The following is a 21,377-nucleotide window of genomic DNA, read 5'->3' as shown; positions in this document are numbered from 1 at the left end:
GGCTTTCAGACCGATAAGTCTGACTTCAACGCTTCTTAAGCTGATGGAGAAAATCACGGATAACTATATCCGCAATGACTTTTTAAAAAACTCTCCGTTACATGTAAATCAACATGCATACCAACACGGTAAATCTACGGAAACCGCACTGCACTGCTTAGTGACGTTAATTGAGAAATCGCTCAAATATCAAGAGACGGCACTTTGTGCTTTTCTTGATATTGAAGGCGCTTTCGATAACACGTCCTTTGCGTCAATTAATACGGCTCTCTGTCAAAAGAGAATCGACCACACTACAATGAGCTGGATTCAAGCAATGCTCTCGAGCAGACAAATTACAGCATCATTGGGAGATACGTCGGTCACGATTTCGGTGATCAAAGGATGTCCACAGGGAGGAGTTCTCTCCCCCCTGCTCTGGTCACTGGTGGCCGACGCACTCCTTCACAAGCTGTCACAGCTTGGTTATGAGACCATTGCTTACGCCGACGACGTTGTACTTATCGTCAGAGGAAAGTTTGATGCAGTATTGTCAAGTCGCTTGCAAGGAGCTCTAAACACCACCATATTATGGTGCTCACAAGAGGGACTTAATGTAAATCCCACCAAAACAGTCGTTATACCATTCACTAGGCGAAGGAAACATACCATTACTCCGCCTATACTGAATGGTGTCAGACTGGGCTTCAATAATGAAGTCAAACACCTCGGAATAATTCTCGATAAAAAACTGAACTGGGCTGCCCACCTAGATTATGCTGTTAAGAAAGCAACTTCGGCTATCTGGGCATGCAGGTCCTCAGGAAACCTCAACTAGCCTTCTGGTCATATACTACTATTGCACGGCCTAGGATAACCTATGCTGCAGTCGTATGGTGGCCAAAGGTGAACGAGGTGACAGCCCAAGCCAAACTAAACAAAGTTCAGCGCCTGGCCTGTCTTACAGTTACCAGTGCCATGCGTACAACACCTACTGCAGCCATGGAGGCAATGCTATGCTTACTGCCTTTGCATCTTCATGTGAAGAAGGAAGCAGAGCTCGGCGCACTACGGTTGCAAAGGAGTAAAACCATACTCGAAGGTGACCAAATCGGTCATCTTCGCATACTTCGGGAATTCAATCTGACACCCTTAGTAACTTCAGTCTCTGACTGCATGGAAGCCAGACCCAATATGGACGTTCCATATGAGGTGATTGAAACAGATCGCTCAATGTGGAATAATGGAGGGCCAGATCTTCCATCTGGAACTATCTGTTTTTTTACAGATGGTTCAAAAATGGGGGCCTGCACAGGCTCCGGAGTCTACGGACCCGGCATCAGGGAAATTATCTCATTAGGAAAGTGGCCCACCGTTTTTCAAGCAGAAGTATATGCCATATACATCTGTGCGACAATATGCTTGAAACGAAAGTACAGGCATGCGAAAATCGGTATCTTCACGGACAGTCAAGCAGCACTACTGGCTCTCAAGTCCGCCAAATGCGTGTCCAAATTAGTTTGGGAGTGCAGCACAGCATTGAGGGAACTCTCCCGCCAAAACAAAGTTTTATTACTTTGGGTGCCCGGTCACTGCGGAATCGAGGGCAATGAATTTGCTGACAACCTAGCAAGACAAGGATCAGCTCAGCAATTTATTGGTCCTGAACCGTTTCTGGGCACCTCCACATCCGCCGTGAAAGGCGAACTGATGACATGAGAAAAGCTAGAAATAGCATCCCGTTGGAATCAAACACAGGGTTGTAGACAAGCTAAACAGTTTATCTACCCAAACCCTGCAGTAGCTAAAAAACTACTCCATTTAACTCGTAGTGAACTACGCACGATCACGGGACTCCTAACAGGACACAGCCCCGCTCTTTATCATTTAAAGAATATCGGCAAGGTATCATCTGACACCTGCCGCTTTTGTAACTCTGAACCTGAAAGTTCAGCGCATCTGCTCTGCTATTGCGGAGCTCTTGCATTATCAAGGCACAACTTCTTAGGAAGTTTCCTTCTTACTCCATATCAGGTATGGAGCCTAAATCCCAAAACGGTCATTGGCTTTATAAACCATGTAGTACCGAATTGGGGCACAGGATTACAACTATTCCGCTCAACTCCATCAATGGGTATGAGCGATCCGTAAACTGTGTACAGCAATCAGGCCTGCCACAAAAGACGATCATTAAGACTGTCGCAGTGGCCTTTTAACCCAATGCCCTTCTGGCATACAAAAAAAAAAATGTCCAATGTCGAGTCCAATTGCAAGTTCCATTGCATGTCCGATTTTAAACCAAATTTCATGTCTAATTTAAGTCCAATTTTAGGCCAAATTGAAACTCTGGTTTCAAGTCCAATTTCAAGTACGATTTGAATTCCAATTTTAAGTTCGGGCTCAACTTCAATTTCATTTTCCAGTCAAATTTTAACTTTAATTTGAAAACCAATTCAAAGTCTTATTCAATTCCAATTCAATTCATTTCAATTGAATTCTAAATCCAACTTAATGTGTAATTCTAAGTAAATAAGTCCAGTCCAAATTTCTTTAAATTTGAGCCCAATTTTAAATCCAATTTTAAGTCTAATTTCTATTACAAGCTGAAATTAGTTTAAGGTGACCAGATTTTTTTCTGAATGAATGTGGGACGTATTGAATAGCTTATTTTATAAATTGGTTTTGCAGTACTCCAAATTTATTTAGAGGTAACTCTAGACAAAATATATACTTTTTTCAGCTGAATGTACTTGTTTCAATCTCGCAAAAGAAAAAGGAAAAACATTATTGGAAGCTTGGTACTTGGAATGTCAGGACTCTGCTTAAACCGGCACGCGCGGGTATCCGTTTGTCTACACCGACTAATTGTTAGAATTTGGGATACGGAACAGCTACCGGAGAAGTGGAAAGTGGGAGTTATCTGCCCGAAAAAGGGCGACAAGTTGGACTGTGAGAACTATCGAGCGATCACCGTTCACAATGCCGCCTATAACGTGCTGTTCCAAATCATTTTCCGCCGTCTATCACCAATTGCGAATAGATTTGTGGGAACTTATCAAGCCGGCTTCGTCGAAGGTCGGTCTTCAACGGATCAAATATTTACACTGCGGCAAATTCTTCAAAAGGACCGTGAATACAGAGTTCTCACGCATCATTTATTCGTTGACTTCAAAGCCGCATATGATACCATCGACCGGAAAATCATGGAGAACAGCTTTCCCAGAAAGCTCATTAAACTGATTAAATCTACGATGGATAGTACACAGTGCTGTGTTCGGATTTCGGGTGGATTGTCAAGTTCATTCGAATCACACAGAGGGCTTCGTCAAGGTGATGGTCTTTCATGCCTGCTGTTCAACATAGCGCTACAAGGTTTTATGAACCGAGCGGATATCAACACGCGGGGCACGATTTTCAACAAATCTAGTCAATTCGTCTGCTTTGCCGATGACATGGATATTATCGGCAGAACATCTGTGGCGGTGGCTGAACAGTACACCAGACTAAAGCGCGAAGCAGAAAAGATTGGGTTAAAGGTAAATACGTCTAAAACAAAGTACATGCTGGCCAGCGGAACCGAGGCCGAACGACACCGCTTGGGCAGTAGTATATTGATCGACGGCGATGAGTTTGAGGTAGTCGATGAATTTGTCTACCTTGGCTCACTGGTGACGGTGGACAATGATACCAGCCGTGAGATTCGGAGGCGTATTATCAGCGGATCAGGGCTTCACAAGCAATTGCGGTCGAGCAGACTACTTCCCCGTACAAAGTGCACCCTGTACAAGACGCTTATTTGACCGGTTGTTCTCTACGGGCATGAAACATGGACAATGTTCGAGGAGGACCTGCGAGTGCTCGGAGTTTTCGAATGACGAGTGCTAAGAACGATCTTCGGCGGCGTACAGGAGAACGGAGTATGGAGGCAGAGGATGAACCATGAACTCGCACAGCTCGATGGCGAACCCAGTATCCAGAAGGTGGCTAAAGCTGGATGGATACGATGGGCAGGGCGTGTTGTAAGAATGCCGGACAACTAACCTGCAAAGATGGTGTTCGCCTCAAATCCGGTAGGAACAAGACGACCAGGAGCGCAGCGAGCAAGATAGTTAGACCAGGTGGAGCGAGATCTGGCGGAGAGTACTCGGTGTTCGAGCAATTGGAGAGCGGTAGCCGTCAACCGAGTTACATGGAGAAACTTTGTACAACAGGCTTTGTCTTAGGACGGCAAGCCACCTAAGTAAGTAAGTAAGGGTATCCTGGCAAGAGAGCTGCAGAAGATGCAGGTTGAGGTTGCAACCATCCAGGAAGTGCGATGACCGAAGATGGGAGGTAGATCCTATTGCGGGCACGACATTCAAGTATCACTTCTATTACAGTGGCGGCAATAAAACAGAGCATGGAGTCGGATTCGTATTACATAGAAAACAAATTAAGCGTGTCATTAGGTGGAGACCCATCAATGACCGTCTATGAGTGTTGAGAATTAACGGCAAATTCTTTAACTACGGTCTGATAAATGTGTACGCACCGACGAACGACAAACCCGATGACGTGAAAGAGGCGTTTTATGATCTTCTCGAGTTCTTTCGTCCCGTTATTGATAGAAACAGCCTCCATCCTACCACAAACGATAATGGCCTGAGACTAATCAACTTCGCTGCAGCCAGAGGAATTGTTCTGTAGTATCTGTCGTGCCCATTTTGCACGATGGAACATTCGGAAGCACATCTGGGAACACCCTAATGAAGAGGTCTGTTCTCAGGTCGACCACGTTCTGGTTGATGGCCGGCACTTTTCTAATGGCGCAGACGTGCGATCCTGTCGGGGACCAAACGTCGACTCGGACCACTATCTCGTAGTAGGATAGATCCGCGCCCGGTTGTCCAACTGTCCAACGGTTGTACGACTGGACATCCGGCGGTTATCAGCGGAAGGAGTTACTGCAGAGTACACTCGGAAGACTGATGAGCGGATCGGTGAACATCTCGGAGAGAACCTGAACGAAAGTTGGAGACACTTCCACGACGCGATCACTACTACAGCGCGGGAAGTGTTGGGTACTACTGCTACAGCCACTTTCAGTGAGTGGTTTAACGCCGAGTGCCAGCGACTGACTGATGAGAAGAATCGAGCCAGAAGTCATATATTGGCTGCAACTGTGACACGCCAGAGCAGAACGAGAGATACCGAGATGCTAGAGCCACCGGAAAGAGACTTCACCGTCGTAAGAAGCGTCAGCACTGGGATTGCGTTCTTGTGGAGGCGGAGAATTACTTCGAGAGGCACGACACGACAAGCTTCTTTAATATGATAAACGGAATCAGGAGCCGGACCGTGCCAACTCCTGTTATATGCAACGATGAGGAGAAGCTGATTGCCGAAAGATCGGAGGTGGCTGGGCGTTGGAAACAACATTTCGACGCATTTCGATGCGGCAAAGCAGCTGGAAAAGACGGCATCCCTGCCGAACTTTTAAAAGTCGGGAGCGAACGGCTCTATTGTGGAATCCATCAGGTTATACTAAATGTAGGGACTAAGGAGGAATTACCCACGGACCGGTTGGAAGGTCTCATGTGCCCTATTTACAAAAAGGGACATCGACTCGAATGCAGCAATTATCGAGGCATTACTCTTCTCAATTCTGCATTCAAAATTCTCATCCACATCCTGTATCTCAGACTGAGGCCGTTGCAGGAAACCTTTGTTGGCGAATACCAGTGCGATTTTCGAGAGGAACGCTCCACGACGGACCAAATGTTCACCTTGCGACAGATCCTCGATAAATTCCCGGAATTCAACTTGCAGACTCACCATTTGTTTATAGACTTCAAGGCGGCGTACGATTCAGTTAAACTAAACGAGCAGTCGCAGAATATGCTTGAGCATGGTTTTCCAACATAACTGATTAGGCTGATACGTGCTACCCTTGATGGTTCAAAATCAAGCGTCAGAATAGCGGGTGAGACATCAGACTCGTTTGTGACGTTAGATGGTTTGAAGCAAGGTGACGGACTATCGAATTTTTCTACTCAACATTGCATTGGAAGGTACTATTCGGCGGGCAGGCGTACAGAGAAGCGGTACCATCAGCACGAAATCTCATATGCTCCTAGGGTTCGCAGGTGACATCGATATCATCGGAGTTAACCGTAGAGCTGTGGAAGAAGAGCACACGTATCTGGTGGAGGAAGCTGCAAGGATAGGGCCTATCATAAATTCTACCATAAAACAAAGTATATGGTGGCTGGTAGAGAGCGTGGTAGCCCTTCGGGTGTAGAAACTGCGGTGGTAATAGATGGAGATACTTTTGAAGTGGTCGATGAATTAGTTTGTGTTGGTATGTTAGTGACATGTGGTAAAGATGTGAGCCGTGAAGTAGAAAGGCGGATAGCGACTGCGAACAGGGAGAGACCAGCGAAAACATTATTTAGTAGAGAACCCGACCGAGGCCGACGACTTCGAGGTAGACCCCGCACCCGTTGGATGAGCGGTGTTGACGAGGATGCTACAACAGCGGGTGCTAGGGGCGACTGGAGAGTGGCAGCCCAAGACCGAGTAATGTGGAGACGGCTCCTGAATTCGGCATGGATTCGATAAGCGGATTATCGCCGAAAAAGTAAGTAAGTAAGTACTTGTTTCAAAAATTCTTCGTAAATGGAAAACTTCTTGAATGTTTTCCGAAATTTCAAAAAAAAAATCTGTCTTGTCTGCAGCGTTCCTCTGAGCATTTCAACATTCACCTGGTATGATAAAAAAATTAATCAATGTTGGACTTTTTTCAGGACGCTTGGCCATTCGGGATAAGTCATCTAAATTCGAGGCTGTCCCGCAAAATCCGACACGTCTGTTCAGCTTAAGTTAACTAATTAAAAGTTGTTACTAGTGTTCGATATAGGAACGAAGTCGGAATAGCAAAGTTCGTGTCGATTTTTAACCGGACCGGACCGGAACGCGAACTTCAATTTTCGTTCCGATGTCGAACACTAGGTATTACGTTGAGCGTCTTAGCAGAATCTCGAATTCTAGCTAAGTTAGGAAAGCTATCCGTTTGATTCTGCTACTGCATAGTAGCTACTTTGTCTTTGTGCTACTTTTAGTAGCAGAATAAAACGGAAAACTTTTGTAACTTAGCTCGTAGCCTAAATTAGTTCAAGTTCAAATCTAATTAAATATCCTATGTCAAGTCCGATTACAACTCTAATTTTTGGTTTAGTTCCAAGTCTAATTGCGAGTCCAATTTCAAGTTTGACTTAAGTAATAATAGATTTTGCCGCCTAGTTAGCTTCGAGGTACGATGCTGGTCTAACAAGCCAGTCGTCGTATGTTCGAATCTCGGCTAGGAGGTGCTTGCTAGATAGAGTCAATAGGGTCGTTGCACTAGCCCCGTAGTTTTCCTGTACTCTAGCAGCCATCTGCGAAGTGTGTCGATAAAGAAGGGTAATGTCTAAGGACGGTTTAATCCCAAGGCTTTGCTAATAATAGATTCGCCATTCGTTTTCAGACCCAAACATTATGGTGAAAGATCAGGTGCCCCACCTTTTGTTTATGTCTGGGCACGCTAGTGATTGCCTTGAATATGTTTTCGATGCTGTTTGCCGAAGTTTTACCTATATATTGAAAAGAAATAAAAATTGAAAATACCGCAATCGTTAAAACTCAACTAACTGGAACGATCTACTTGTTTTGCTTTTATGATAATAGTTAAACATAATGACGCTGCCATTGAGTGAATCGAATCAAGCAGACCTTAGAGCTTGCACGAACATCCACCAGAGCACAATCACTCGTTCCGAGTGAAGGTAGTTCGGTGCAGCCTCTGCCGACACGCCACAGCCGGGCTGGCGACTCGTCCGACAGAAAAAGCTTAATAGATAACATTCAATTATGAGTCATCTTGCAACAACTTCCTAACATGCGGCTTGTTTGGTTTCCCCCTTCAATTCCGGCTCGGTTCGAGTTCCGCCAAGCACCGCCTGCTGCCGCAGAGTACACACAGCGCAGTCAGCAAGGGTTGGGTAAACCGTAAACACCACATTGTTGTGACTGTTCCGTGCTTGTCTGTCGGCAGTCTGCAGTACCTATATGCAATGCAACAGTACAGCGATTTTGCATGGTTCCAAGGCAGCTGGTTGAATTGTACGCCCACATGCCCACGTATCGCAAAATAACGCTTTGGGAAAGGATGGAAAGCTTTATCTCCGCGGTTGATACTTGTCATTCATGGTTAAAATATGTGATCTTGGAAAGTACTGGCGTAAATGCAATTCGACAATCAGAAGTGCGATGAATGAAATTGAACGAATAACATTCGAAGTGGGGTGTTGAATATGCATCGATCGTTTACTGTATGAATGTGGTTTGTTGAACGTACCTCCTACCTCCTTCCTCTGAACCCAGTAATAAATTTGAGAATTTGATGTAGAACTAACTCGAACAATAGCTCGGTATAGAAATAAATCAGACACGCTTGATACACTACGCTTGTTTTAAACTGGTTTATACAAAACCATTTCAATTGGATTATACACGATCAACCTTTGTTGGCCGCAAACGCTCGAATCGGCCAGCGCAAGCAATTCCGAGGGTACATTGGGTTAGGTGTATCTTCAAGTGCACTAGATCCAGCAAGCGAAACACCTATAGACAAGGTGACTGGAAAACCCCAAGACGGTGTTGACGATAATGGCGCCGCCTTCAACAAACGACAACACAATCAACCGCTACTGGTGCGGTGCGCGGTAATTGCGATTTACAATTAAAATTAGCAGATATTAGTTTGTTTATAGGGGCCAATCGAACTGACTAACAGCTGAAATTGCACCGCGTCGTGATGGATGACTATTGCACATTATGGGAGAAAATAATAGCGCACTGAGGAGCAGCGCAGCGCAGCGATTACCTACCGGGCGGGGGTCGCAGTGCCAGTGACTGACTGTACATGCTAATAAAGCAGTGCGCTTCTAATAGTACCTAACTGTACTTCAGTAATAAACGTGAAACAGATTCTGGAAACTACGTGGTTCCAGTTAAAGTAGCGGCACTGATTAGCGTTAGTTATGCGGTACAATCTGGAAATTCCCTTTGCCACACCTTTGTTTATGTGGCAGGATAATGATCAGGTATCTTAGAGAGGAAAACATTACGCAACGAGTTGTGGCAATAACCATTAGTCTACATTTTTTCCCCGTTGGAATGTTCCATATCTATATATGGATATTTTATTAAAGGACATCACGAGTATTCGAATTTTTAAATTAAACGTTCAGCCAGCACTTTCGCTTTGATTGATGCGGCTTTGAAACAAAAGAGCTTAAAAATAATGCTTCAGAACAAACCAAGGTAAACATCGGAAAATTCCGGAAGCAGTTATTCAATTTCAAACAGATAAACAGGGCAATCTGTTTTATTTCAACAAATTGTAAGTTAGTCTTGTGGTTGTACCGCATTAAATTGTTTTTGACATTATAGACGTGATGCGCGATAGGAGCCACAATAAACTTATAATTTATCCACTCGATGCTATGGAAAACTTTACTCACACGAACAGAGGTGGGTATAATCAACAGAAGGCGGATATTGTCGATTGTTCTTTTTCTACTCTGCGTTGCGCCACTGCACTGCACACTTGGTGGCAGCTCTTGTTGCTGTTTGTTGTTTTGAAAACAGACTCACTGACGTGGGAAAAATGTAAGGTCAATTAAATGGAAAGGTAGGTACACGGAAAATGAGCAACCCATGTTTGTGAGTGCGGTTAACAAAACATATACAAGCAGGAAAAATGGCATCCAATCCAAGCAAGCGCTGTTTCGCTAGTCTTGTTCGGTTTTATGAAATAGATGAATGATGAAATAATAGGGATCACTGGCGTTTCCAGGCTGGGGCACACTGGGGCACGAGCCCCACCTTCCCCTTAAAACCTATACCTATAAAAAGGATTTCTGTCTGTCTGTCTGTCCCTATGTTCCTTTTAGAATCGAAAACTACTGAACCGATCGGCGTGAAAATTTGCATATAGGGGTTTTTGAGGCTACTGAAGGTTCTCTCGATGGCAAAAGACCCCTCCCTTCACAGAGAGAGAGGAGGGGGGGGGTTCCCATACAAATCTATGCCTATAAAAATGGATGTCTATCTGCTCTATGTTCCTTATAGAATCGAAAACTATTGAACTGATCGGAGTGAAAATTTGCATGTAGGGTTTTTTGGTGCCAGGGAAGGTTCTTATGATAGTTAGAGATCCCTCCCCCCACTAAGAAGGAAGATTCCCATACAAATCTATACCTATAAAAATGGATTTATGTCTGTCTGCCCGAATGTTCCTTATAGAATCGAAAACTACTGAACCGATGGGCGTGAAAATTTGCATATAGGGGTTTTTGGGGTCAGGGAAGGTTCTTATGATGGTTAGAGACCCCTCCTTCCACTAAGAGGGGGGGGGGGCTCCCATACAAATGAAACACAAATTTCTGCATAACTCGAGAATTAATCAAGCAAATAGAACAAAATTTTACATGTGGGTGTTTTTGGAGACAAGAATTTTTTCTATGGTCAATTGAGACCCCTCCCCTCTTTGGGAGGGGAATAATGACCCCCCTTAACTTAACCTTTAACTTTCAAGTTTAGTTTCATACCAAAGCTTAATTTAAGTAAAAATTCCATTCTGTTTTCTTGCTCAATTTCAGCACTGATTTCAAGTCCAATTTTAAGTCTAGTTTAAAGTTCAATTTCAAATACAATTTCAAGCGAAATTGAGATCCAATTTCAATTCCTATTTTGAGTTTAATTTCGATTCTAATTTCATGTTCATTGTCAAGTCGGATTTCAACTTTAATTTTAAGTTCAAATTCAAGTCCAGTTTTCCAATTTGCTTCAAAAGTTCAACTTTAAGTCCAATTTCATATCCGATTTCAAGTCCAATTTCAATCCAATTTACGTCCAATTTCAATTCCAATTTTAGGTTCAATTTCGAGCATAATTCCAAATTAGATTTCAATGTCCACCTGTTTAAAACTTTTGGAAGAGTTTCTTTGATACGAATACGAAATACGAAACAAGACACAAACACGAATCGCTATTACAAAATCTTGTATTCGTATTGTGGTGCTCTTACGGTGGCACGGAAACAAGAAAAACAGTGAGTTTCTTCGAAATTGAAGGATCTATCGTTTGGTGGAATTTAACGTTTAAGTAGTCCCTCTAAAAGTGAAACAAAAATTTACTTTTCTTCAGTGTAACACATTGATATGTTTTGCGAAGTTTAAGAGCATATTTTACAAGACTTTCTTATGGCTTTCCGCCTTTTAAGCTGGAATTTCGCAAGGTTTACCATCCGGCATTCTTGCAACATACCCTGCCCATCGTATCCTTCCAGCTTTAGCCAGCTTCTGGATACTGGGTTCGCCATAGAGCTGTGCCAGTTCATGGTTCATCCTCCGCCTCCATACTCCGTTCTCCTGTACGCCACCGAAGATCGTTCTTAGCACTCGTCGTTCGAAAACTCCGAGCACTCGCAGGTCTTCCTCGAGCATTGTCCATGTTTCAGGCCCGTAGAGAACAACCGGTCTAATAAGGGTCTTGTACAGGGTGCACTTTGTACGGGAACTTAGTCTGCTCGAGCGCAATTGCTTGTGAAGCCCATAGTAAGCACGACTTACGCTGATAATACGCCTCCGAGTCTCACGGCTGGTATCGCCGTTACCAGTGAGCCAAAGTAGACAAATTCATCGACTACATCAAACTCATCGCCGTCGATCAATATACTACTGCCCAAGCGGTGTCGGTCGGCCTCGGTTCCGCTGGCCAGCATGTACTTTGTTTTAGACGTATTTACCTTTAACCCAATCTTTTCTGCTTCGCGCTTTAGTCTGGTGTACTGTGCAGCCACCGCCACAGATGTTCTGCCGATAATATCCATGTCATCGGCAAAGCAAACGAATTGACTAGATTTGTTGAATATCGTGCCCCGCGTGTTGATATCTGCTTGGTTCATAACACCATGTAGCGCTATGTTGAACAGCAGGCATGAAAGACCATCAGCTTGACGAAGCCCTCTGTGTGATTCGAATGAACTTGACAATCCACCCGAAATCCGAACACAGCACTGTGTACCATCCATCGTAGATTTAATCAGTTTGATGAGCTTCCTGGGGAAGCTGTTCTCGTCCATGATTTTCCATAGCTCTTTCCGGTCGATGGTATCATATGCGGCTTTGAAGTCAACAAATAAATGATGCGTGGGAACTCTATTTTCACGGCCCTTTTGAAGAATTTGCCGCAGTGTAAATATTTGATCCGCTGTAGACCGACCTTCGACGAAGCCGGCTTGATAAGTTCCCGCAAATCTATTCGCAATTGGTGACAGGCGGCGGAAAATGATTTGGGACAGCACTTTATAGGCGGCATTGAGAACGGTGATCGCTCGATAGTTCTCACAGTCCAACTTGTCGCCCTTTTTATAGATCGGGCAGATAACCCCATCTTTCCACTCTTCCGGTAACTGTTCCGTATCCCAAATTCTAACAATTAGTCGGTGTAGATAAACGGCCAGCTTTTCAGGTCCCATTTTAATAAGCTCCGCTCCGATGCCATCTTTTCCAGCTGACTTGTTGCTCTTTAGCTGCATGATGGCCTCCTTAACTTCGCCTATCGTTGGGGCTGGCACCTCTTCCCCGTTTGTTGCACCGTCGAGATCGCTTTCCCCGCCGCCATGGTTCTCCGCCTGGGCGCCATTCAGGTGTTCGTCAAAGTGCTGCTTTCACATATCGGTCACCTTACGATCGTCCGGCGGAATACTGCCAGTCTTATCCCGACACATTTCGGCTCGCGGCACAAAGCCTTTGCGGGATCCGTTCAGTTTCGGGTAGAAGTTTCGCGTTTCCTGAGAACGATGCAGCCGTTCCAACTCTGCATATTCCTGCTCTTCCAGGTTGCGCTTTTTCTCCCGAAAGATTTGGTTTCGCTGCATCTTCTTCTGTTTGTGTCTTTCCACGTTCTGACGTGTGGCACTGCTCATCTTGGCCGCCCACGCAGCGTTCTCCTCATTCATTCATCACCCTCCTACATTCATCGTCAAACCAATCGTTCCGCTGCTTCCGGGCCACATGCCCGATGGAGCTCTCCACTACACTGCTGATGGCTGTTTTGATAGTGTTCCAACAGTCCTCGAGAGGGACTTCGTCCAGTTCGTCCTGTTCCGGCTGCCCAGCTTCAAGTGAATGCGCGTAGTTTGCGGCAACGTCTGGCTGCTTCAGCCGCGCGAGATCTAACTGAGGCTGGCGTCGGTACCGAATGTTGTTCACAACGGAGAGTCTTGGGCGCATCTTAACCATCACTAGGTAGTGGTCCGAGTCAACGTTAGCGTTTCGATAGGATCTGACGTCGATAATGTCTGAGAAGTGCCGACTGTCGATCAAAACGTGGTCGATCTGTGATTCTGTCTGATTTGGTGACCTCCAGGTGTACTTGTGATGGATTCTGTGCTGGAAAAAGGTACTACGTACGGCCATATTCTTGGGAGCGGCAAAGTCGATAAGTCTTAGGCCCATTTCATTGGTCCGCTGGTGTGCACTGAACCTTCCAATAACCGGTTTGTATTCCTCCTCCTGGCCGACCTGAGAATTGAAATCCCCGATGACGATCTTGATATCATGTTTTGGGCAGCGGTTGTATTCACTTTCCAACTGCGCGTAGAATTCATCTTTGTCGTCATCGGTACTTCTGAGATGAGGGCTGTGCACGTTGATGATGCTTTTATTGAAGAATTGGCCCTTGATTCTCAACCTGCACATTCGAGGATTGATTGGCCACCACCCAATCACCCGTTTCCGTATTTTGCCCATCACTATGAAAGTTGTACCCAGCTCGAGTGTGTTGCCGCAGCTCTGGTAGTTGGTATGTCCATCTCTGAACGTACGTACCGTTGAGCTCTTCCAGCACACCTCATGCAGCGCTACGACGTCGAACTTGCGGCTCTTCAATACGTCGGAGAGCACTCGAGTGCTCCGATGGAAGCTGAGAGATCGGCAGTTGCACGTCCCGAGTTTCCAATCCATAGTCCTTTTTCGTCGCGTGGGTCTATTCCGATTGTTCCAGTAAGAACTTATTTGTTCTTCGTTCCGTGCTTTAGTATTTTTCGTGGTGACGGCTTGCAAAGCCTGCTACACCAAACCCCTGTTTCGCCGGAGAGCCAACGAAGCTCGAAAGAGCCCTCCTTTCTCGTCAGCATACGACCTTGGCTTCCACTGGGGTTGGTTACCCGATCTCCACCAAAGTTGCTCGTATCCCGGCTGGTACCACGAGGAGGTAGGAAAAGGAGTTGCTGAATAAGAGGCTATGAACCTACAGTGGGGTCTATTGTATGCCTACACGTGCACAAGGCACCGACGGTACGCATTATTCAGCCGTTTACCAGCCACCATGGAAATTAGTTGTAGTATAGATCATGGGCGTAGCCTAGAGGGATCGGCACTGTCAAAGTCAAATTCAAATTTTGAATGTTCCTCATACAGTTCGGACTCGATTATCCGGGTTTTTAGACTCGATTATCCAGGTGAAAAAAAAAAAAACATTTTGTTAAATAATTTATTTTTAACACAAATGTCATAGTTTTTACGTTAAATAATGAAACTAGCATGACACATACTGATTCGCCTCCCTAAAGGTATAAAGTTCTTTTCCTATATATTTTTATCAGCGAATAATGCAGATAATCGTATCAATTTTATCAATCGGTATCAATTTTAAATTCCCAAATTGCAGAGGTGGGCACCGCTAACCGAAATTTTAGCTTCGCTAACAGCTAGTCCGCTAATTCAAAACGTGAACTTCGATAATCGCTAACCGCTAAAGTAACCAAAAATTTAGCGGAAGCTAACGCTAACCGCTTATCGCTAAATTAGTTAGTAGCGCAAATTTAGCAATACTTTGATAAGCATCAATTTAGGCAAAAACGAAATTCTTCGTTGCAAAAGTCTAAGATAAAGTATATATCTGGAAAAATCATGAAAAAAATCACAGGCGCTCATAAAAAATGTTTTGAAGAACATTTTCACATTGAAAATAGAAGAGATAGAAAATATTTCCAAGAGACAGGCTATGGTTTTTTCGATTATTCTTTGCAGTTTTCTATCGCTGTAGAACATTTTGTAAAAGATTTTTCCAAATAATATTTTATCCGGATTGTCAATGATGAAATTTGCCAATGAGTCAATGGCCACATTTGTCAATGAATGACACAAGTACAAGAGCAAGAAACAATAAAAAACATTTTGGAAGTTTTCCATAAGATAGAGTTTTTCAAAGTTTGCTTTGAAGAGAAAATTTTGTGAAAAACTGTTTTCCATGCCTACAAAACTTTACGAAATTTTGAGATTCGACTCAAATCTGTGCGATAATATTGATAGATAATAGTTCAATAGCAGAATTAAAAGAAAATTTTCATGCCCACCTCTGCCAAATTGTTACATGGTATGATTCATAATTCATTGTAATCATTGTCATAATCACCATCATCATCATCATCATCATCATCATCATCAAAACAAAATCATCATTAATCATAATCAAAATCATTATTATCATGATCATCATCGTAATAATTATCATCATCATCATCAACAAAACCATCACCATGATCAAAATGATCATCATCAGCCGAATCATCATCATCATGATCATCAGCCAAATCATTATCATCTTAATCATCATTATCATCATTATCGTCACCATCATCACGATCAACCATCATCATCACGATTAACCATCATCATCATCAGTGAAAAAAATCAAGAAAAGGAATTTTATAACTTTAAAGGAGGTTAATCAATACTAGAAATTATGACACCTACAAATCAAAAAACATGACACTCAAAAAAATTTTTAGTACCAAACATATGATTCGATTATCCGGGCCGAAAATAAACGTGAACACCCGGATAATCGAGTCCGGGTTGTATATTGCTATTGCATAACATGTCAATGTTCAGTAAACGCAGCAAGCGTTGACGTGCAAAGACAGTTATGATATAATCATGACATTTCGGCAAGAATGGAACATTCTGGACTTGGCATTCGCCGAAGAAGGTCTGCATCTAATCTCGTCGTTAACTGTTCATCCTCGATCTAAGTAAGACCCTTGCGGTGGTAATCCGGTTTAGATCAAGGTGAGTTAAAATAGGTGATCTAGTTTTCACCTGTTCAGTTTGTAGAACAGAACATCAGAAAACCTCTCTTGACTAACCTTGATTTAGATATCGTTGCTTGAAAGACATTCGTACCAGCTACTCACTTGATTCTGCTACATCATGCACCTGACGGGAGGGAAGGATCGCCAAGATACTCAAGATTATACCTAGGTTTAAGTTTAAGTCAAAAACTAAATTTATGTTCAAGTTGAAGTCCAATTTTGAGCTCTAGTCCTAGCCCAAGTTCAAGCCCAAGCCTTGGTGCAGCCCAGTTTCAAATCCAAATCCAAGCTGTGTTGGGCTCAACACAAGTTCAAGTTCAAATCGAAGCCCAAGCTCAAAACCAAGTCGAAATCCAACTATGATTCCAAATATAAGTCCAGTTCCAAATCCAAGCCTAAAGCTCAAGCCCAAACTCAAACCTAAACCCAAGCGTAAGTCCAAATCCAAACCCAAGCCTAAGCCTAACGAGCCCAAGTTTAAATCTATAAAGAATTCAATCGACTCAACTTATTCGCATCCAACTCTAACTTTCCAGCTAATGGTAAATGTAAATTAAAGTTTCAGCATTGACAATCGAAATGGAGCAAAAAATTAGATTTTTTTCACCTGGAATGAAATAAAAAGATAACTAATCCAATTTAATTCTACTATGTACTCAGTGTCACTGAGGAAGCCGGCAAGTCGTTGGCGAAATACGTATCTATCAAGAATAAATACACATAGGGTATGTGGCTACATCGTCGTAATTGCCTATTCCCGTCCTATCCAACACAAATTACTAACAATATCAGCATTTTTATGACACACAATGCAAAACTAGTTATTCCCTAATATTTTAGTTAGTTGTCTATCATACGCGATCAATCAAAATGAGCTGAGATCTATTTAAATGAATTTTATCATTAAAGAAGTCTTACTAGCCAAATTTCCTACGTTTTTTCGTGCCACGAAGAAGACAATGTCGACTAATCGTTTTAATTTCCGTCATTCATAAATGAAAATAACTCACGCAAGGCATTGTCGTAGGAAAACTTGCCTGATCTGCAGACATTTTGTAGAATAACATTTGTCATGCCGTGCTACACAAATATACCGTTCTGATTCAAACTTCGAACACTTAAGCTATGCTGAAACTTTCTTCGAAGAAAAATGTTCGAAAACATCTTTATTCTACTCCTATAAATGGTTTAATAGCATGACAATTTAATTATTTTCGTGTTAAAAGTTTAAAAATGAGGATAAAATACTAGTTTACATTGAAAAACACCAAAAAACTGCTGTTCGGTTTTGATTCAAACTTCGAACACTTTCATGGTCGACATTCAAAGCTCGAATATTTCAGTCTCAGACATCGAACACTTGTATTTCTTTGAAAAGTATTAATGTTTTTAGTGTCATTCAACTTATATAAGTGAAATTCCATTCTTTTTCTAAACACTGTCTTTTTAAATCCACCTAACAGTATGATTCAAAATTTTCACACAATAATTAGTTTCAATCCGTATTTCTGTAGTCAATTGCTAATATTTTCAAACGCTATGTACCACATCTAAAGCAAGTTAACTTTGTACAGCTTTACTATGCAGATAATTCATTTTCCCGAAGGAAAATCCGGAAAAACCGGATATTATTCGCGGGTGTTCGAAGTTTGAATCACACCTCAAAACGTGATTCAAACTTCGAACACTTTTTATTTATCGCATATCTTTGAAATAATGCATGAAATATTGTATTTTAACTATGGTTTAGTACATATATATCTTGCACTTTCCTAATAATCGCGAAGTACGAAAGTAAATGTTCTAAACTTGGTAAAATAATGCAAACGAAAAAACAGCTGCTTTTGTACGAAACGCTAAGAGTATGCAAACGAAATTAAAATCTGAGTTCTCACTTTTTCCAGCGCCTGCTGATTTCTTACAAGGAGTCCTACAGTTCAATGTCATACCCCACTGGATGGAGGACATTCTAACGAACACGGTGGTGTACAATAAGCGTAATATTTTATCAAATTAGCGATACTAACGAGCATTTTATTCTGAAGTGTTCGAAGTTTGAGACTGTTCTAAGTTTGAATCAGAACGGTATGCGCGTTAGCTTCGTAAACATTGTTGTGATTTTTAGTTCGGACGATGAAAAATTTTGATGGACGGATTTTAAAACGGTACGACGAATTTTAGAAATAAAGTCAGTTGCGTAATTTCAATAATATGCTTTAATAATCGCTTTTCAGTGATTTCAAAGTTTACGGATCGGAAGGTAAGTGTGTTTTAGTTAAATCAGCACAAGAACTTTTGGAGTATTCATTAAATCCATCCAACAAATTAATGATTCTTGAATGAAAATTGGAATGGCTTTTCTTATTACGACGGGAATTAGAAAAAAAACCCTAGTAGAATTAAATCGGATTAGGTTTCTTTTTATTTAATTCCGGGTTTCGTATTCTACTGAGACGCTCCAAAAACTTCAGTATTTATTTTAGTTTATTATCAATTTGACTTGAAAAACCTCTTTAAGTTAGGTTATGTTAATTTTTTTTGGTAAACCCCCTCCCCTACGGATGGCAACCCCTGTTATAGACAGATGCATGATTTATTTATTAGAATTAATGAGTTTTTGTTACACCAATATTTTATTGTTCGAAATTAACCGAGCACAGACTTATAAATTTAATTTCTCAATTTCTGCGTCGTAATGAAAATAAGTTCAACTGTCTTGCTTATTTTAGGTTCAAAACAAATAAAAGTAAATAAAAACGAATGTCTCATTTCTGTTAGGTAGGCAATGAAGATCTTAAAGAACTTTAGGTATTATAAACGTCCTTCGTTTGACTTTTTCTAGTCTTTTTTGTTCAACAAAGGTGTCTAAACTGAAACATCCCGAAACAACCGACCCGCCTAGTAGGAAGTCTAGCAAGATCCAACTAACGCAGCACTGAATCATCGCAAATGAATCTTTTTCGACCTCAGCACAAATGGACCCATTGTATTCAGGTGGTACTTCTTGCCGCCTAGCCGAGCCGGAGCTGGGTTATCATGTGAGTCAGTAATTCCGAACATAGGTATAATGCATAATGATGAAACTACGATGCACGGTGAGAAAAAAAGCCAACGTATCAATGAGTGAGTTTTGTTTGTTCCCCAAACCCCAAACAACGGAGGAATTATCTCCTTGACAGCAGTCAACGATTCAAATTCGCAAAACATATAAACAGTTTACTAATACGAGAAAAAACGCCATCTTTCATCCCCGTTGAAGGTCACCTGCCACTTGCGTCGAGCCCGGTATGGAGACAGCAGCCATCAGCAGTAGGTATGGTTGCCGTTGGTCATACTAAATAGGATGGCGGACATGACACGGACACCGCCGTCGCTTCGGCGATTCCGTCACCTAGCCGTCACCGTCGTCAGTAATGCTTCTCCCAGTCGGCAGTCGCATAAACTCAACTGTATTTTTTTTAGAATTACGTAAAACAACTGACGCCAAAGGGGAGTCATGATTCAATTCCGAGTTACTCAATTTCTTCGCGGGCTGGTGCCCCGCAAATCCACCAAGAGAGGCCAACAGGCCATGCATGCGTCGCTTCACTTTCGTTTTCGTTTTCCCTAGTAGCAGCAGCAGCAGCAACAGCCGCAACTGGAAACCTCTATTCCGCGGAATGATAGCTTGATTGTTACAGCATATTGAGGAAGCTGTGTTACACGAGATGCATCTGATTTCATTGTGATAGCAGATTGACCCGTGACGGCAAAGGAAAGACCATGATGATAATCATCACAAAATTACCGACCTGCCAAGAGCTGAGCACTGATCACGCAATCTCGCTTTGTGACTTCTCTAACGCTAATCAGATCACAGTCCGTGTTGTTCTATTGAATTGCCCCGTTTATAAGTGATTTGATCTGGGAATCCCATTTCACATTTCCGTGCCGTACCACGACGAAGAATCATATTAACCAAGAAACTTAATCTATACTAACGCCATATGCAAATCACGTACATTTATTTCTTCACCTTCTTGGGGCTCTTCGAACACAAACAAGTCACGTTTTTTTATTATTTTTAATCACACCTCTACACTACTAAACAACGGAACGGTTGAGTAAGCCGGTCCGAACACCACGAGGTACACTAGGAAACTGATCGAGATTACGCGCCCGATTTAAGTCACGGTTTTCGTTGTTGCAACAATGCAACGCTACAACAAAACTAGCTTAAACGAAAAAACGATCCACTCCGAACGAATTGTCGCACCGAACTGACTGCGATCGGCTTCGTTACGTGAACTTATCAACAACCCGAAGCCGCTTAAGTTGTTGGGTTTCGCTGGGGACTGTCCACACAAGTCGGATCAGGTTAGTTATGGAGAAATAAAACCGGCATCACCCATGGACGACCCATTTCCGGCGATAGCCAATCACCTTCTTGCCTAACCAGAACCGGTTTTCCGCTTCTATTATAGTTCGGTTTCGTTCCCTGAGAATATTGTCGGAGCCTTTTGATTCGATTCGCGCGGTCATAAAATGAGTAGAGTAGAGTACGTGATGCACAATGAATGAGCGCAATTTTGTGTTTGCTTATATTCCTACCTACTTGCGATGATTACGCGAAGGCGAACGCGATGATGGGCTAAGCCCAGTTGCACTTTCTCATTACCGGCAATGTTTTGGTTCCGGTGCGGGATTTACGCTCGCGTGGTTCATTAGAACCGGGAATAATTGCCCGCTGTCGGCTTGTGAGCATTCTATGTTTATGTATCTGTAAAATGCTATTCAATATTAATCAAATCTGTTATTTTCCGTACCGTACCGACGAATTTTATATTAAGTCTGCATCAATCAATCTCGTATTGTTTGGTTGCAACATCCGCTGCATATTGAACCATTCTAATTCTAATTAGATTATTAGCATCAGTTGGATTCATAAACTTTTAAATTTTCGAGGAACTTTAAAAATTTTATGACTATTTTATGTTTGCGGGACGACATGTGATGTAGTGTTTTCCCATGAACAGATATTACTTCAAACAGTGGGGATTTCCGGAAAGACAACAGAAATACAAGTGGCCAGGTGACAAAAGGGGTAGAGCTGAGGAGAGTTACGTCCTAATGAGGAAAAAGGGATTTTGTAGCTGTATTATGGGAATTTCCGGAAGATAAGACAAAAAGAGGTGGAAGCAAAATCCGGCACTAAGCTTACAAATATGATCCTACC

General features: G+C 42.5%; 1 protein-coding gene across 2 annotated transcripts in view; it reads right to left on the bottom strand.

Moving 5' to 3' along the window:
* Nucleotides 1-20,405, bottom strand: part of LOC128744682 (serine protease inhibitor 88Ea-like) — a 28,435-nt gene extending 8,030 nt beyond the window's left edge. Inside the window, exon 1 of one of the 2 annotated variants that reach the window (XM_053841846.1) lies at nucleotides 20,164-20,405. The gene's annotated coding sequence lies outside the window, so the exon portion shown is untranslated. Of the gene's footprint in view, nucleotides 1-19,953; nucleotides 19,973-20,163 lie in introns of those variants that run through there. The other variant, XM_053841847.1, reaches the window with a different exon arrangement.
* Nucleotides 20,406-21,377: the final 972 nt, after the last annotated feature.

Source organism: Sabethes cyaneus, chromosome 3, assembly GCF_943734655.1.
Source record: "Sabethes cyaneus chromosome 3, idSabCyanKW18_F2, whole genome shotgun sequence".
NCBI lineage: Eukaryota > Metazoa > Arthropoda > Insecta > Diptera > Culicidae > Sabethes > Sabethes cyaneus.
This window is presented reverse-complemented; position numbering and strand designations above follow the sequence as displayed.